Source organism: Protopterus annectens, chromosome 2.part0 (genome assembly GCF_019279795.1).
Source record: "Protopterus annectens isolate FY-2018-M chromosome 2.part0, PAN1.0, whole genome shotgun sequence".
NCBI lineage: Eukaryota > Metazoa > Chordata > Ceratodontiformes > Protopteridae > Protopterus > Protopterus annectens.
This window is the reverse complement of record NC_056728.1, coordinates 491,630,678-491,648,425: the sequence shown is the minus strand read 5'-3', so window position 1 is coordinate 491,648,425 and position 17,748 is coordinate 491,630,678. Positions and strand designations below refer to the sequence as shown.

General features: G+C 40.3%; 1 protein-coding gene across 1 annotated transcript in view; it reads right to left on the bottom strand.

The window, feature by feature from the left end:
- The window catches only part of NAA35 (N-alpha-acetyltransferase 35, NatC auxiliary subunit), a gene marked incomplete in the record, with an annotated part of 1,521,359 nt that overhangs the window by 1,500,203 nt on the left and 3,408 nt on the right, over nucleotides 1-17,748 (bottom strand). Inside the window, 1 exon segment of the mRNA XM_044060897.1 lies at nucleotides 5,573-5,693.

Below are 17,748 nucleotides of genomic sequence, written 5' to 3'. Positions count from 1 at the left end.
ACTACAACCAAAGCTCAAGCAGCAACATGCAGGGTTCACCATTTCCCACCATCTACCATCAAAGCACATCAGAACCTCAGAAAAGTGGATATGGATGTATGAGTAAATGCAAACACTCTTGATTTCCAGCAACACTGATAGTATGTAGGGCTGCAGAGGACTTGACTTGATTGCAGAGTGCAAAGACAAACATACACACAACAGTCTAATCCATCTACAGTCCACAAACATTCCTAAGCAAAACACTGTTTTTAAGGACTCAAGAATTTATTTGTAAAAAGTATCAACAAGTAGTTCAAAGCTTAGAAGTGCAATTCTAGGGCCAAACATCCATTTCACTATCACAATGCTCAGTGCCTCTACAACTTACACCCACAGCCCATTAACTTCAGCAGGGAAACAAAACATCAAAGCAGACATCCGTCAAAACGACTGCCCATTATGTTTTCATTTTTAAATATAATTTATTTTTAATCCTTACTTGTTTTATCGCTAATTTTCTATTTTTATGTAATAATAACATTATCGTTATAAGGAAACTAGTTAATGCCGTGAACTTCCGGGTTAGTCAGCAAACTTTTTTTTGACACTTACTGTTTTTGTATATATAATTAAAGTTCCAATTTGCACTTATTTTGAAGTAAGTGTAGTCGAAGCACATAAATAAAAATAAATACTTTCTAAACCAACTTTAAGAATGTTTAGACAGTCTCATTTCTATTTTTGCTTTGATGTGCTTTGGCTTCACTTACGTTACATTTTTTACTGGGGTCCAACCGTCTGGGGTCGAATCGGTTGGGGGCGAATCGTCTGGGGGTGAATCGGCGGGGTCCAAACGTCCTGTACCCACATGGCTAGGCTTAAAAAGGCCCTTGTGGTCGTTAGCTAGTAAACACCTATGAGCTTATTGTTCTGAGACTTGGAGTTACGAGTTAAGAGTCCTGGAATTTAAAACCGTTAGCCAGTGCACATAATCTCTGAGCTCCCCACTAATCAGTGTCAACTGATGAAAAATGTTTCTAGATTTCGTCTGGTGTGCAGACTAGGCCAATTCACTGCTGTGAGAACATGAGCCAGTTTCATAGGCAAGTAGCTACCTTGCCCTTGTGGATGACTAAGCCTAACCAATTTCCCTTTTTGTGCTTGAAAAAACCTGTCCCATTTGTTTATAGATTGGCCTTAGTCATCTCATGGTTGATCATTATATATTACCCCAATGAGAATAACTGTAATCATACCATACATAACTTGAGGGGACCCTTGCACTGAATACAGCTACCTCTGAATACAGCCACCTCTGTCTATCAGTAGTACAAGAGCAGATCTGGGTAAATTTTCCATTTACCATCCATAGATCTAAGTTGCGCTTGAATATAGACAGGGATGAACTTTGTTTTATGTGAATGGAGAGTCTGTTCCACAGCAGCAGTATCCTCTGTGAGATATACCTGTCCCTCTAAACCATTCTGTTAATGTTGTAGAAGAGGTTTATATCCCTAGACTGAGTATTTCTCATACAATTTGACTTGCTCAATTGTCTCTGTACAGTTCCCTGACTCTGCCCCTGGACTCTTGAAGCTGCACTTGTAGTAACTCTTACTTAGCTTATTATTCTTCTTTTGGCTTTTCCTGGTTAGGAGTCGCCACAGCGGATCACCTGTCTGCTCATGATTGGCGGTGGAGTTTTACGGTAGTAACTCTTACTTAGCTTGCATGTTATAATTTTTTTTAATTTTTAGATCAAGCAGGGAACTGTAAACATTTGTTAGTTGCTGCTGCCTTAATTTTGCCTTTTCAATTTGTAAACACACAGTATCAGTATGAATTTGAGACCGACTTTTTTTTGTTCCTAGATCCAATCACTTTTTTCTTTTTAAGTTATGATGTCTCTTGCTTTAGAGCTTTCAGGCTTATTTTGGAGTTACTATTCCCACTTGCAAAGAAAGTTCAGACAGCCTATTAGGTAAATCAAACATCTTTTTGTCTAATCTGCTTTGGCTGCATCTTTCATTGGTCAAGGTCAGCAAACAACCTTGCAGATCTCTATGCCATTTTATTTTCATTCTCAGAAATCATCTGTTCCAAGAATTTACATAATTTAATCCAAGATATGAAAGCACTTATTCTTATTTTGTTTATTAAGTTTAGTGTATTACCAGTGTTTTGTGATCTGTTCTAGTACATTCCTCTTCCTACATTTTCATTTTACTTGGACTAACTTGAATTGAAAAGCCAAAATGTTTGCCTGCTTTTTGTGGAAAGATAAAACATTTTTCTGTTTGCAGACAGCATCTGACTGCTCTAACATGTCTATACTCCCAGTTAATTCGCTAATGTTGTCTTACAATGTTATATAGCATTGAACATACGTTTCATTTACTTTCTGTTGTCCTTGGTTAACTTTTTGCTGCACCAACATATTTCCTATAAGAAGTTCCAACATCTTTTCTACAAGTTATTTCATAACAAAACTATTGGTGTAAAGAATATTTTTTAGCATTAACAATGGGTTGAGAAAGTCTAACTTCTTTAAAATGAGTACCACAGCCTTAACTACAATAACGAACTATCTTTAGATAACAGCCGACGTTTATTTTACTTACGGTATTAACAGGAAATCAATTCTGCCAACAGCCTTAGCTCATGTGTTAATTCTACATGCCCTATGCAGGTAAACATACAGCTGGAAAGTAGTAGCAGAATTAGGCTGATTAAGCAAATCTTACTGAGATTATATAATGTGAAATGTTTTATAGAGACTCTTTAAATGAAAGCAGATTTTCAGCCTTAAGTAACTTCTGAGGCAAGGGATTCCAGATTCTGAAGGAACAAATTCATAGACGTCTCTCTCTCAGTGAAGTGAATGGTGTACAAGGGTCTAACTGAAGGCTACCATTACTCCTTGGTTTGTAATACTGACTAACAGCGAGGTTTTACACAGAATGCAATTCATCTTGTTACGGCCTCCAGTGAAAACACTGCTATAGCTTTGACAAGCAACCAGTATGCAGTATGGATGATTAAGAAGTGCTGTTTTCTGCGATGTGAAAAGTGAATACCCATCAAAATTTTCTTCTCTGCTGTCTGTTGAAGGTTGATACCCCTGTAAAAAAAAGGAGTTCCTTTTTCTTGTTTTACTCAAGAATGAACCACATTTTTCCTGTCAGAGAATTTCACTTTTAAAAACAGCACTTTACATCAACTTAAGTTCTACAAAATGCTAGCAGTTGATGCAATTGCATCACATACACTATTTCTGACACAAGATGAACTAGCTGTTCCTTTTCCAGGCTACCCTTTAACTTCCACAAAAGTTTTTTTTTTTTTTTTTGCTGAAGTAAACTTATATATGAGCAGACTGCAAACATCTTGTAAGGATACCAGTGCTAAACTTCACTACTCAACAAGACTTTTTTTAGTTTAGGGGTCTTGTATCTCACACACTGTCACAGGTTTCTTATTAATGTTCAAACAGTACCAAACAGATGTTACTAACACAAGTTACTCCTGTATATACTTTGTCAGAGGTTTTTACTACTCAGACAGAACCCAGAACAATGCACTGATGTGTATCTGTTGTAAAAAGTTTCCTACTACTGCTAATAAAGCACCTTGTAAAATTCAGTACCATATAATGCTCCCAACATAGTCAATTCTTTCCACTCAATGTACACATCTTTTTAGCACTTTTCTACCAAATCAGCATGCTTCCGCTAAAACACATTTCTGGAAAAAAATACAACTGTAACCAGAAAACATTAGCAGACAATAATTTTTATTGGTTAAAAAAAAAATTACATTTGCAAGGAATGACTGGCTCACACAAGCCATACATATTTCTACTGTGGCAACATACCATCTGCACTGTGCCTTAGTGTTGTCTCTTTCGGCTTTTCCCGGTTAGGGGTCGCCACAGCGGAACTCCAGTCTGCTAATGATTGGCAGTAGATTTTTACGTGCCGAGTTGCCAGCCCTGACGCACAACCTTCAACGAAGGTACACCCATTCAAGCATGTCTCCACACAGAAGACAATCTAGCTGAGAATGGAACCGAACAGCGTCTTACTGTGAGGCGACAACGCTACCGCAGCACCACCACACTGTGCCTTACTAATGCCTGCTAATTAACCCTACCCTTACATTAGAAAAAAAAAAACGTTTCCATACCACCACCACTGCACAAATCAGCTTGGACATACACTACACTGAAACACATACAAGCATACACGTTCCCTAACGACAAACTCCAGATAAAGGGTTTGATTATGTGCCTCATCACAGGTTGGTCCACAGCTTTAGTGTCACCAAAGCTACAGAAACTCCCAAAAATCCACTTTATGAAGTGAAAAATGCACACAAGCCAGATACAGATCTAAATCCCCCAAAATACTCCACATCTACTTAAAAGAACTTTGAAAATCAGTGCCATGGCATATAGGGATAAATCCCCAGCTACAGCGCAGGCAACCAGAGTATGATTAGTGTCTCAAGTGCTTGATAGTGTTGGCTGGGGAGGATGGGTGTGCCCATCGGGGGGGCGGGGGCAGAACAGGAAGTGCTCATCAACAAGGAGGAGGGATCACTGTAGTGCGCATCCTGGAGTTGGTCATTCAACTCAACAAGTCATAGCCAGATGGTAGCTCACAATACACAGTGGGGGGGAAGGCACAGTGATTCTCCAAAGTGACATGGGTGGCCTGACTCCCTCCCTACCCACACCTGTCCAAGAGCATGGTTACGGACTTGCACATACATTGATCTACATATCAGAGTGTGTGATAAAGCATCTCTTTACAGTCAGGACAATTAAGTACTACTACTCTACCAGCATCAATAAGCTTTAGAACTCTTAAATGTAATTTTCAACTACAGTATAAGTGAGCACAGTAATCTTATGTATGGCAGCAGTAATCACCATATTGAAGATTATATAAAAACTGAAACAGAAACTCATTACAGTGTCATACAGCACAGAAAGTACACACATTTTTTTTTATATGACAGATGCTTTTTAAGTGTTGGTAGTGTGACAAAGGAAAAAAAAAACTTTACATTTAAGAAATAAAAGTGAATAACTGAAAAACAAAATGTAAAGGTACTGCTAAAGTAAAACTTGTTCAGCATTCAATCCCAAGGTTGCTGAACAAGTTTTACTTTAGCAGTATCCTTAAATTTTGTTTTTCAGCTATTCACTTTTATTTCTTAAAGATAGAAAATGTTTATACATACAAATTCATTTTTTGTTGATAATGAAAAAAGTAATTTCCATATTTATTATCAAAATGATGTGAATAACTTCATACAAAACATAACTGTAGGGTGATGTCAGCACAAAGTTGTTTAACATTTAACTCTTAAAATTTATTTTACATACCCTATAATCTAAATAGGCAAAATATGAAAAAAAACAGGCACAAATATGAAAAAAACAACATTACCTGCATTTTGCACTTGCTGTGTTTCGTTTCTACATATGTGTTATATTCTTAACCACCCCCCCCCCCCAAAAAAAAAAAAAAAAAAGCAAAATAAAACCCAGCTCCAAATTCAAGGCAGAAATCAAGTCAAGTACCTGGAATATGCGGGGTCCAGAGTCTGAGTTTGGACACAGTTTTTATTTGTACTGCTGCAGGCTTGTCATAGGATATGCTACTCCTGCCTTCACCATTTGTGATTTAAACTGTACAAGTACCCTGTAGTACAAAAATAATATTATCCAACCTGTGTGGTCCATATACTCCATATTTATTCTAAAATGGACTCTGACATAGGGAGTGATAAAAATGTATAAATGAACTGAAGAACAGAGCAAATATATTTTTTATCACCACAACACCATTGTCATCAGACATTTGTCACTACCATACCAATATCCTCAAGCATTTATCACCACTCTATTTACATCACCAATTAAGCAATACCCCATTTGTATTAAACATTAAAATGAAAGTTCAGGCAGTAAAACACATGCAAAACCCTCAACTCCTATGAAACAGCAATGCCCACCAAATCAAACCACTTGCAATGAAATGTGTTCTAATCACAAAAAAAGAGAATCGGAACAAAAAATAAAATCATAAACTGTAATTAATTGGTAAATAGTATTGCTAGTAAAACAGACCCAAATCTGAAAAAAAAATCTATAGAAAGAAAGAAAGATTAAGTTATCTAACTAGCATAGGTAAACTACAAATTTAACAACTCTTTCTTCGTGCTAAACTACTCAAATAATATAATAATCAAGTAATGCTATTAAAATAATTAAAAAATTAAAAATATAGAACCAACACCTATGGAGATTTTTTATGAATAAGCTAACTAAAATTCATATGCCACAGAAAAAAAACTTACATAATTCTTACAATTCAAATGAAAAGAAAAAGCAGTACCTCTAATTTAAAAAAGGATAAATGTAATATGTAGAGAGTCGATTACCTGAAGCAATTGGGACGTAGGGTAATTTGGATAATCAAACATACATTGAACCAGATAAAAAACTGCAAAAATCTGTTTTTTTTTCTGCATGCTTTTCAACCATTCAGTGATTCCAGCACACAATAAAGAATATTTTTTCACGAGTGTGAGCTACAAGTTCAAAAAACACACCCAAGCAAATACGTATAACTTTACATATTCACACTTTATGATTTTTCTTACCCAAATACTTTGCAAGGCTGCGTTCAGATAATTGACGTTTCTGATAATCGACATTCGGATAGACTCTACTGTATGCATGTCATCATTTCTGTGATACACAAAATAATTTGCGCTGCAAAATTATGGCATTTGGTTTTGTGACTAGTGGCTTCACTGATAATCAAGAAATGTGTTCTTCTCATCTACAGCACACAGTACTTTCTGTATAATACTGCAGTATCTCCCCAACCTCCATATAACTGCATACAAAGTCTGTTTTAAGACACAGGCTCAGTGGATGAATGCCTTAAAAGTCTGGAAGTACAGTAATGTATTTTCAAAGTACAACCCAGTTAGTATGACTACACTTATGAAGCAGTACAGTTCCTTACTTTCTAGGTTTGTTTTGGAAAGGGGGACTTATTTTAGGTGTGCAATGAGCAAATTTTACCCACTGTATGGTATTTCAGAGTCAAAAGGAAGCTGGAAGCCATAATTATATAAAAGTTATATAAGCAATCCAGACTAGCATCCATACACAAATTCTAAAATTACCTAGCAGAAGGAAACGTAAGATGGCATTCAAAAAGAAATCTAAAGTTAAACTAAACGGTACCAGGGAAAAAAATACAAGTCATCAATCTAGCTAAAAATACAACACTGTTATACTACAAAAAAGAATTGTAGATGGTTTACAGTTTCAGCACAAAGTGAGCTAATGCTTAACACTCTTATTTACAAGCTTAACACCTTTATAGACAAACGGACTTCCGCAGTGCTGCAGCGGTAGCGTTGTTGCCTCACAGCAAGAGGTTCTCCCGTTCAATTCTCGGCTGGAGTGCGGGGAGTGCCTTCTGTGTGGAGTCTGCATGTCCTCCCCGCAGTTGGGTGGGCGTTCGAAAGACATGCGTAAATGGGCGGGCCTTCATTGAAGGTTGAACGTCGAGCTGGCATCTCGCCATTCGTGAATATCTACTGCCAATCATTAGCGGACTGGAATTCTGTTGTGGCGACCCCTAACTGGGAAAAGCCGAAAGACAACAACAAGACCTTTATAGACAAACACTTTAACAGCGGTTATAATTATACTCGAACAAACAGAAACAGTACCATGAGCCAGAATTACTTAACAGATTAGGAAAGGCTTTTTCAGTAGTGGCTAAAAAGGTACCTTCCAGTTAGAACAAATTCCCAGAAGAAATAAGACAAACCAATAAATGTACCACCTTCACACTACAACTATATCTGATAAAAGAGCATACCTCCAAGTTTCAAAAATGTGGGCTACAAACAACTGATAAGGTAAGGAACAATTATGTATTCCATCTACTGGGTCAATACTAAATTCAGCTCTTATCATATACATCAAAATACTCATTTGGAATTGAATTGCAAGCTAATTTGCTCTGTCAGTAATGGATTGACTGTACATCCCAGAAAATTAAAAATTATCTGTTCCAAATGAAAATTCAATACTGTCTTATATACACACACACACAACTGTATTACTGCCAATGCCAATGTAAACTCCTATGTAAATAGATCTACATTTTGCTGTATGTTTAGTTGTACTGTTTGGCCTCTCTGACCAGGGTCGTGAGTGAAAAGGGTCCTTGGACCAGTTCACCTCCCTGGTTAATAAATGTTAAATGCAAATAAAATATATACAATTAAGTTGTTCGATTTATGCAAACTCATAAAAGGCAATTTAGAAAAATGGCTAAACGGTACCCTCATGAATAATTAGCAAACTGGTTTGCCAAACTGAGGCATCCCTTGCCAAGCTGGTTAATTAAGCAAGGTAAGTACACTTCATTTAGTATAACTAAAGAAATGCAAACTTGTGTTTAATGTGGCTTTTCAGAACAGGTATAAATAAATCAAAAGTAAAAAGTTATAATCACAGTACTAGCTAAAAAACTACAGATGTTCACCAAAAATCTCAGCATTAAAAGCTGGGCTTTAGGGCCTCTTCACATGTGGTTCAGTATGCTGTCTGTAGTATTTTCGGCATCGTTAGTTGGGCTGGGTAACTGGGAAAGGAAGTGCTTGTGGCACACGCAGCTTGCACTACTGCAAGCTGCTTATGTTCAATGCCTTTTGAATCATGGCTGGCCATTTGAATTTCCGGGCTGGGTAACTGGGAAAGGAAGTGCTTGTGGCACACGCAGCTTGCACTACTGCAAGTTGCTTATGTTCAATGCCTTTTGAATCATGGCTGGCCATTTGAATTTCTGCTTAGCACAAACCCCATTTGCAGTTTAGTGCAAGCCGTTTCATTTTCATGCCTAGTTTACTCAGTCTCCTAAACTGGTGTAGTGAAGCATGATCCCCACTACAATACCATTTGTCTAGGCATCCTAAACCTTTCTAAAAGATTTTGCTGTTGCTGCATCTTCAACCACCTCTTTGGGTAATGTCGTTCCATTTGTCAACTATTGCATCAGTAAAAAAAAAAAAAACTTTCTATCATAATTAAACTGTGATCCATTCTGCTGATTATCTCCTATTTCTCCATGCTCTGTCTTTTCTGTAAAACTTAATATTATTAGGGCATCTAAAGTGTGCTGTATCCCTGGCACATCCTTATTCTGAATTAAAAAAAAACTTTCCTCGTGTTATATCCACTGTCACTTGCACAATTCTGTCTGGATTTGTCTGGACCGTCTCAAGCACTGTAACTTTCTTGTTACTGTAGTTTCCAGTATTCACAAAATGCAAACTATCACCTTTTAGTGCAGAGGGATGAGCCCCTACTATCCCCAGGTGACCCATGCTTGATCTGCAACACATATATTTGAGGCATTTGTGAAAGGATAAACTTGAATGACTGATGTCAGGTTGCTCATCCCAGCTGGAAGGGAGGCAGCTAGATCAAAGACACCAACATCTAGCCATGACTGTGTGTATCACTAACAAGCACAGGCCAGTTTGGCTCATGTTACACCGAGCAGGGACTTCTTTACTGAGCCAGAGGAACCATAGGCATGGTTGGGGCATGCACAACTTCGCTCCTTAACCACACAGTAGCACTAAATATGCATGCAGCCTAGGGGATGGAAGGGCAGGTTAGGTTACTCTGTAAGACTTGCAGCTAGCATAGTCACTACCATCTGACTCTTGCTGCTGAGGAATGGTTGAGCCAAAAGGGCTTCCTGGGCTATAAGACACTAAACTTTAGCTAAGATTTGCCCAGATCCCACCCCTACAGAGTGAATGGGATGAAGGGGTACAGACCTTGGAGCCAATGGGCTAAGTGCTACTGAGGTTGGTGGGGAGATGTAACCTACCATATGCATGATAAAGGGATGTTGCCACTTTCAAGTCCACCCAAGCATTAAGCCTCAACAACTACGTCACACAGTCACTACTCTTTCACAATGTGTAAATTGACTTCATTTTCTAAAATGAAAACACCTGGATTTTTTCCTGCTCTTCATTTTTAGTTTGACTTCAAAACACTATTTCCGGACTTTTATTCCCAGAGATACACCATGCACTTTTAAGAGTTGTAATGGAAAGCAGTTTCATTTTAGCATGCTAGTAGCTTTTTGATATCACTTCCAAGCTTTTTCTCTTATGTGTTACCACACTACTGTCCTGTCTGTATCATCTTCAAAAAGACTGACCAGCTTTCCATGCCCTTCATGATGTTGAAGACACACTGATATGTGCCAGGACAAGAATGACACATGTGGAACACCTTTTGTCACCAACTTAATGAGAGTTCTACTCCAGTGTCTTCTGTCATGTTATCTAGACACTTCTCTCCCACAATGCACGCAGCCTGTACCTATTCTACTCATCTTGGCAACAAGCCCGCAATGTAAAACTAACTTCAGTCCATGTCTACCCCCGATCTTAAGACTGCAATGCAGAAATGAATTCAAAGCTCACGAAAACCTAGAAAAATACAACTGACATGATTACTTGTGTCCATCTCTTATTGATCCACTGAATCAGAATTAGGCCATCTAACAATCTGCCTGATGGGAATAGATGATAAGTATGCTAAGCAACGCACTTCTCAGAATTCTGTGTAAACCTTAACTTCAACACTAACAGTACATAGGTTCATGGGTAGGTACTAGGCTATCTGCCCGAGGGCATTTATAAGCCTAGCCAGTCTGTCGGCATTCGCCGCCCCATTGATTAATTAACTGATCCTCTGTCAAGCAGAGCCAATGAAGTGATCCCAGGGGTGTATTTTCTGTTACCCATCCACTCGTCAAGGTTTCACTTGAAGAGTGTTAGTGCCTAATGTAGTTTGGAATTTTGTTCCAGAGCATGGGGAGTCTCTGTGACAGCAATCTATCCCTCCAGCATGTTCTATTTATTGTTGTGGCGAGGTTTAGCTCACTAGAGCGTGTGGCTTGCAGTGACTTGGATTTCTTTAGGTGGAGCATCTGAGCTGGACATGACTTTGTAAGTCAGGCAGAGATCACCTCTGAGTAAGCGATATGCCACTGGGTACAGCCGGAGTTTTTTCGGTCGGGCTGCATAGGACATATGTTTGAGGCCAGTAATCCTCTTGGTGAGGTACATTTGTGGTCTTTCCAGCTGTTGGAAGTGTCTTGTGAGGTACATCCCAAATGGGGAATTGTACTCTATGATGGGTCTGATGAGTGACGAGTAGAGGGACATTATAACCTCTTTATTTCTAGATGCGAACCTTTTAGTAATTAGATGGGCCACATAGAAGGATTTCCTAACTACTTTGGCAATATGATTATCAAAGGAGAGATTACTATCTACCCGAGTCCCCAGATCTCTTATTACCTCTTCTGTATTAAGGAGGCTGCCACCTATGTGGTAATTCTTGGGTGTTTTGTTTTTCCCCAAACGGGATGACTATGCTTTTTTGGCATTTAGCTTGAGGCCATGACTTTGACACCAGGTGTCCGTCTCAGTAAAGCCCTTTTGGAGGATGTCCGTGTCAGCCGGAGTCAGTTAGGACTCCCAGTTTGCAGTCATCGGCGAACTTGGTTAGCCATAGTCCTCCTGTGTTTGCCTGTACTTCTGAGAAGTATATGCCAAACAGTAGGGATCCCAGGACCAGGCCTTGCGGGGCACCACTTGTGACTGGTTTAGAATCGGACCTGGAGCCCTCTATTCTTACCGTGTGAGTTCTGTCTGTAAGCCAGTTGGCAACCCATCTCATGGCATAGGGGTTTATGTTCAGGCTGGTGAGTTTTTCTGTAACACCTGAGTGGGGAATGGTGTTGAAAGCCTTGGCGAGGTCAAGGTAGGCTGTGTGAACCACCTTTCCCTCGTCTATATCCTTGGTGACTATCTCGAAGAAGTTAACCAGGTTTAGTAGGCATGATCTGTCCTTAAAGCCGAACTAGGTCAGGTCAAGTGTTTGGAGGTTCCCAATGTCTTTGTTAATGAGTTCCATGATGATGCGTTCCATAGCCTTGCAGACCAGGCTAATCAGGCTTATGGGGCGATACTTACCAGGGTCAGCTTTGGCCCCTCCTTTGTGGACTGGTATAACTGCTGCTGTGCGCCATTCTATGGGCACGTAGGCTGAGGATGAACAGCATGTTTAGGTGGGGGGTTCATTTGTTCTGTAGTTCGTGCAAGATGCAGCCTGGGACACCATCTGGCCCCACTGACGCTGTGCTTTTGGCTTTTGAAAGGGCTGTTTTCACCTGTGCGCCTGTGATTTCCGGGACACTACACTTTTCCGGTATTGTTGTGGGCCCTTTTGGGTGTGAAAGGGGGGTGAAGTTTGCACTGAATCTATCTGCCAGGATGTTGGCAATATCAGTAGGTTCAGTATATTTTGTGCTATTTTGCTCTAGTTCAGTGCATATCTGCGCGTTGCCACTTAGATTCTTAACATAGCTAAAGAAGGCTTTGTGGTTATCTTTTGAGTCCTTGGCTATTTTTCTTTTGAAATTAGCCTTGGATGATTTTATGAGGGACCTTAGTTTTTTACTGATACTGATCAGGGATGCCTTTCCTTCTTGGGATTTGCTTTTTTTCCTGAACTAGTTTCCTCCTTCTATTGTACAGCCTGTTTATGGCAGGGGTCCACCAGACAGGTTACCTTCTCTTAGAGGAGTGAGTCTTGGTTTTGCTAGGGATAGCACGATCCATGCATCCTTGTAGGTGCATAGAGTGCATTTGTAAAGGTTTCTGCATCTTGGGCAGCATTATCCTTTAGAGTGGGGACTGTGAAACTTATCGCCTCTGTCTTAAGTAAGGTGAAGTTTGCTTTAGAAAAGTTTTTTTACTGTGGTTTCCTTAGGTGGGGGTGGTGGTGGGGTGTGGACATCCAGAGTGATTAGTTTATGGTTTGATCTAACCAGTGACGGGTTGACCTCCGGTGTGGAACACCATGTTGGTGATGACTAGGTCCAATATGTTTTCACCTCTGGTAGGGGAGTTTATCAGCTGATCCAGGGCATTTGAGTTGATGAATTCCAGGAAGCACTGGGCCTGAGAGTTTGTACTCTAGCAGTTTTCCCGGTTAATGGTAGGGTAATTGAAATCGCCCAATATCAGGGTGTTTGGTAGTACCTTTATGTTTTCCAGTGTCTCCAGAAAGGTGGAGTGGTGGTCCTGGGTCATGGAGGGTGATCTGTAGCAGGCCACAATTTGCATTACAGATTTGCCCGATGTTAGTTGCACATGGATAATCTCAGAGGTATCATGCTGCACCACTAACCTGGAGGTGTAGGTATCCTTGATGAATATGGGTACACCCCCTCCTTTTTGTGTTTCGGTCCGTGTTCTTTGACCGAAACGTGTGGTATGAGCTGTAGTCCGGTAGTGCTGGGGTGCTCTCTGGAGCCTTGAGCAAGGTTTCAATTACTGCACAGATGTCGACGTTCTCCATACTGAGGAGTGCTTCGAGCGCGTGCATTTTGAGATTTAAATTCCTGGCACTGAGTAGCATAACCCTCGCTTTTTTGCTAATTGTCCGGTTTACGGAGGTGGGTTTGACTTTTGAGCCTTGCCTAAAAAAAGGCACTATGGGTCAGCAAGAGCCTTGGCCAGTATTTGAAAGCCTAGGGGTGACAGGCGCAAGCCGTCTCTTGTGAAGCAACACAGCTTGTCGAGCATGTCATCCCTGGCTGACAGACACTGGACCCCCTTTGAATGACACCAGAAGCTTAGCTAATTGTTGAAATTGATCATTTTTTTTCTTTATAATGAGGTATCATTCTTGGTGAGGGCAGGATGCTACTCAGGGTCAAGGTCATACCAGCCTGGGCTACATGATCAGAGAGCTCTTCCATGTCTCTTTTCATGTAGTCCAGGGAGGTACATCTCAGGTCATTCACACCAACATGAACAATGTCAGATTCATATTTGTACTTGTTCTGGAGTGACCCGAGTGCTTGTGTTATGTGGCGGATTCTGGCTCCCGACAGGCAGCTAACAGTAACCTTCTGCTTGTCCAGTCTAGTGAGTGGGACGTCAGTTTGCCTGACTATAGAGTCACCTATTACTAGTGTGTTAGGTATGTTATTTTGCCTTAAGGGCTGTGATTGTGCAGCACATTGACTTTGTGTTTTATGTGTTGTCTGGTTTGTGACAGGAGGTGCAGGTTGTTTGGGTGTCTGCTTTGGAGGTCTCTGATGCTTTTGCAGGTTTCTATTTAGAGCCTCAGAGTATGATGTTGTGTATTTATGTGTATTTTTTGCCAGTACTGGTTTATTAGGTCTATGTGTGGCTGAAGGTGTGGTGCAGGTGTGGTGCAAGTGTTAACCTTCTCCTCTTGACTGTCTGTTCCAGTCTTGGGTGGAGAGAGCTTAGCCTCCAGTTTGGCTGTATAATTGCATCTCTTGCATATGTTAGTGTTTTGTGGTAGGAGGAGAGGACTGTCTGTGTACATGAGGCAATTGTAACATTGCCTGAAGATACCCAGATTCACCAGCTGGACTGGAGAGTACACCTGAAATTGCCCTTTGGTCATTCCTGAATAGTAGGGTGAGCTGCTTAGTCGCTTGGTTGGTGAGGGGTGAATAAAGAGCCTTGCCCTGCTGGGCAATCAAGTGTCAGGGTATATTAGTGCTTGCTATTAGGTCTGAGCAAATGCTGGCCTGTAGGATGCTTTTTGAGTGCTTAGGTTGAGAGTTACACTAGTTTCAAGAGAAAAACTGAAGAGGAGACTTAGTGGAGCCAGGAATAATTTAACCCTAGCTAACTAGTGCTGCCCAGCGCACAAAACCCTGCAAACGCGGTTTTTACAGTAGGGAAATGAAAGAGAGAGAAATTAGCCCAAAATGGCCAATAAACTACTAACTTCTGGGCTGGAACCACTCCTCTATGGACAGATAGGCTGCTCAAAGCTCCCCTCTCTCACAGGTGAACAGAGAAACTTCCTTCTATCCATCCAAGTAAGGTATGGGCAACTCAGAAACTTGTAACACAGCCCTGAATTCAGCACTAGCCTGAAAACTGGACTATACTAGCTTAGAAAGGCAGGAAACAGGGAATTTTTTTTTGTTTTGTTTTTTGGAAAAGCTAAGGCAAAAACAGTAAAAAATACACTTAAAAACAGCTTTAAATTACTACAATCGATCAGAAAAGGCTATCACACCTTAGGAGGCTCAAAAGCTTACAAAGAGTCCTGGATACTGCAAATCTGTACCTGGACTAGACTAGTTATAGGAAAGGTGGGGAACAAGTGCAAATGCAGGCTTTTAAGCCAGCAAGTTGAAAGAGATTGGAAACTGCCCAAACTGCCAATAAACTACAATTTCTGGGCCAAAACTCACTCTTCTCGTGGAGGATAGGCTACCTAGGCTAGGCTACCTAGTGCTTACCACTCCCACTGATAAGCTAGAAGGCTTCCCTCCAACACAGAAAGGATTGGGGGCTCAGATGCTTGCCAACAGTCCTAGATACAGCAAGTCTGTATCTGGACTAGACTAGTTACCAGAAAAGCAGGAAACAAGCGTAAATGTGGCTTTTAAACCAGAAAGTTGAAAGAGATGGAAAAGAACTGCTCAAACGGCCAATAAGGTACAATTTCTGGGCCAGGAACCACTCCTCTTTTGGTAGCCTGATAAGCTAGAAGACTTCCCTCTAACACAGAAAGGCTTGGGGTGCTCAGAAGCTTACCAACAGTCCTGGATACAGCAAGTCTGTATCTGGACTAGACTAGCTACAGGAAAGGCAGGAAACAAGCTGGTTTTTTTTTTTGTTTTTACAGAAAAGTAGCTAAAACAGCAGTAAATACAATTCATATAACAGTACACGCTAACACACTAGTGTGTAACAATATTACAGCAAATACTGTTTAAATAAATGCAATTAAATTAACAAATGACTAAAAAACAAGTGCAGAAGGCAGTCAATTAGAAGGCTACTAACAAGCAGTAATAAGTGCAGAGTAAGAGCAACTGAATAGATAACAGCATGCAGAACAGCAACTAAGACAGCTAAAGTAAGAGCAGCTGAATAAAGTATATATTATTTTTTTTTTTAGGGAGGGAACAGAGCAGGATTAAGAGACTACAGGGGTTGTCCTTCCCAAATGCTCTCTGTACACAGTAGGAGTGCCTGAAATCAGAATATGATCTCACTGCACTCAGTTGAGTGAGCAAATGAGATGGGTCCAAGAGTATCCAAATACAAATTTACAAGAGGGACGGGCAATTTCACACAGCACTGAAGTCAGGCTTGGAGGTCTACAATTTCCTAATTCCTGAGCTATTTTTTTATTTTTTTAATATTACAGAATCACTGCTACTTGTCTTCTGTTGTGCAGTAATATCCTTCATTAATGGAGCTTTTGTATTGCTCCATTAGCAGTTAAAACAAAAAAACCCCCCACAAAGTTCTTTTTAAGACCCTCAAAAGTATTATTACTTATATTTATACACTCTTTATTATTAAATGTTTTAATTAAAATGATGTACTTCCAAATACAATGTGGCACACCACTGGCAGGTCTGGAAGCCTTCTTAAGAAATAAATCTAAGTACTTTTTACTGTAATTTCAGGTGTGACCACACCTTTACAGAGGATGTTGACCTAAACATGTAGAGCAAGCACAAGTGCGGCAAGCACAGCTCATAATCATCATCATCATCATCATCCACCACTTCCTTTTTCCCTGTTTACTACACAAGATAAGGGTGCTGTGTCAACTGTTACCATCTCTCTATTCAGTGCCACTCTTCTACCTTCTCCAACACTCATGCCTGACTGTTGCAGGTCTCTCACACAATTCATCCACCTCTTTGCTAGGTGAGCTTGTGCATTCTTCCTGTCTGTCTCAAATCTTTGTCACCAGATTGTTCGGGCACATGTGCAGAAAAGTGGAAGACAATCATAATCTGTCTTCTTTAACCTTTTCTGCAATTGGAACTACCTTGGCTTCTGCTCCTATGTCCTCATTTCTTAGTCTGTCCCACAGTGAGCATCCTACCACCAGTCTCAAGCACATCATCTCGATCACCTCTAGCTTCCTCTACCATTACAGAGGTTTCTGTATCACACAGTAGTACTAGTGGCACAAGTCTTTTTTAAACATTACTTTTCAGGTTTTTTAGCATTTTTCGGCCATACGCTATACCTGAAAATCTTTGCCAATTGGCTGAAGACCTTCCGATTCTAGCTTTCACCTCCTCATTCAGACTTCCCTTCTTCTCGCCCATACCTCCCAGATGCCCTAGATAACCTGTTCTACTATTTTCCCTTCTATTTCAATTCTCAACTTATTTCCCCATTTGCTGCCATTACAACTATCTTGTCTGTACTCAGTTTCATCAAATGTGCCTTCAGTTTTGCATTCCATTCCCCAATCCTTTGCTGAAGTTCTTGCTCAGAGTCGGCCTGTAATGCCACATCATCTGCATTCAGCAACCTTGTTGCGCTACCTCCTCCGACCAGTTTGCTAACGTAGTCCATCATCACTATGAACAGCAGTTGATTTAGAGCTGAAGCCTGATGTGCACTCACTCCTACTGGTAGCTCCTCTGTGAGACCGAACATTGTTCATACTTGAGTCACTGGGCCCTTGTACTTCAACTGCTCAAATTCCAAAGTTTCTGGCACTATGGACCATAACAAGAAAACTGACCAAATCAGCTTTCTTTGACCTTATCAGATGTTCTTTCCAAATCTAGGAATGCCCAGCTGGACTCT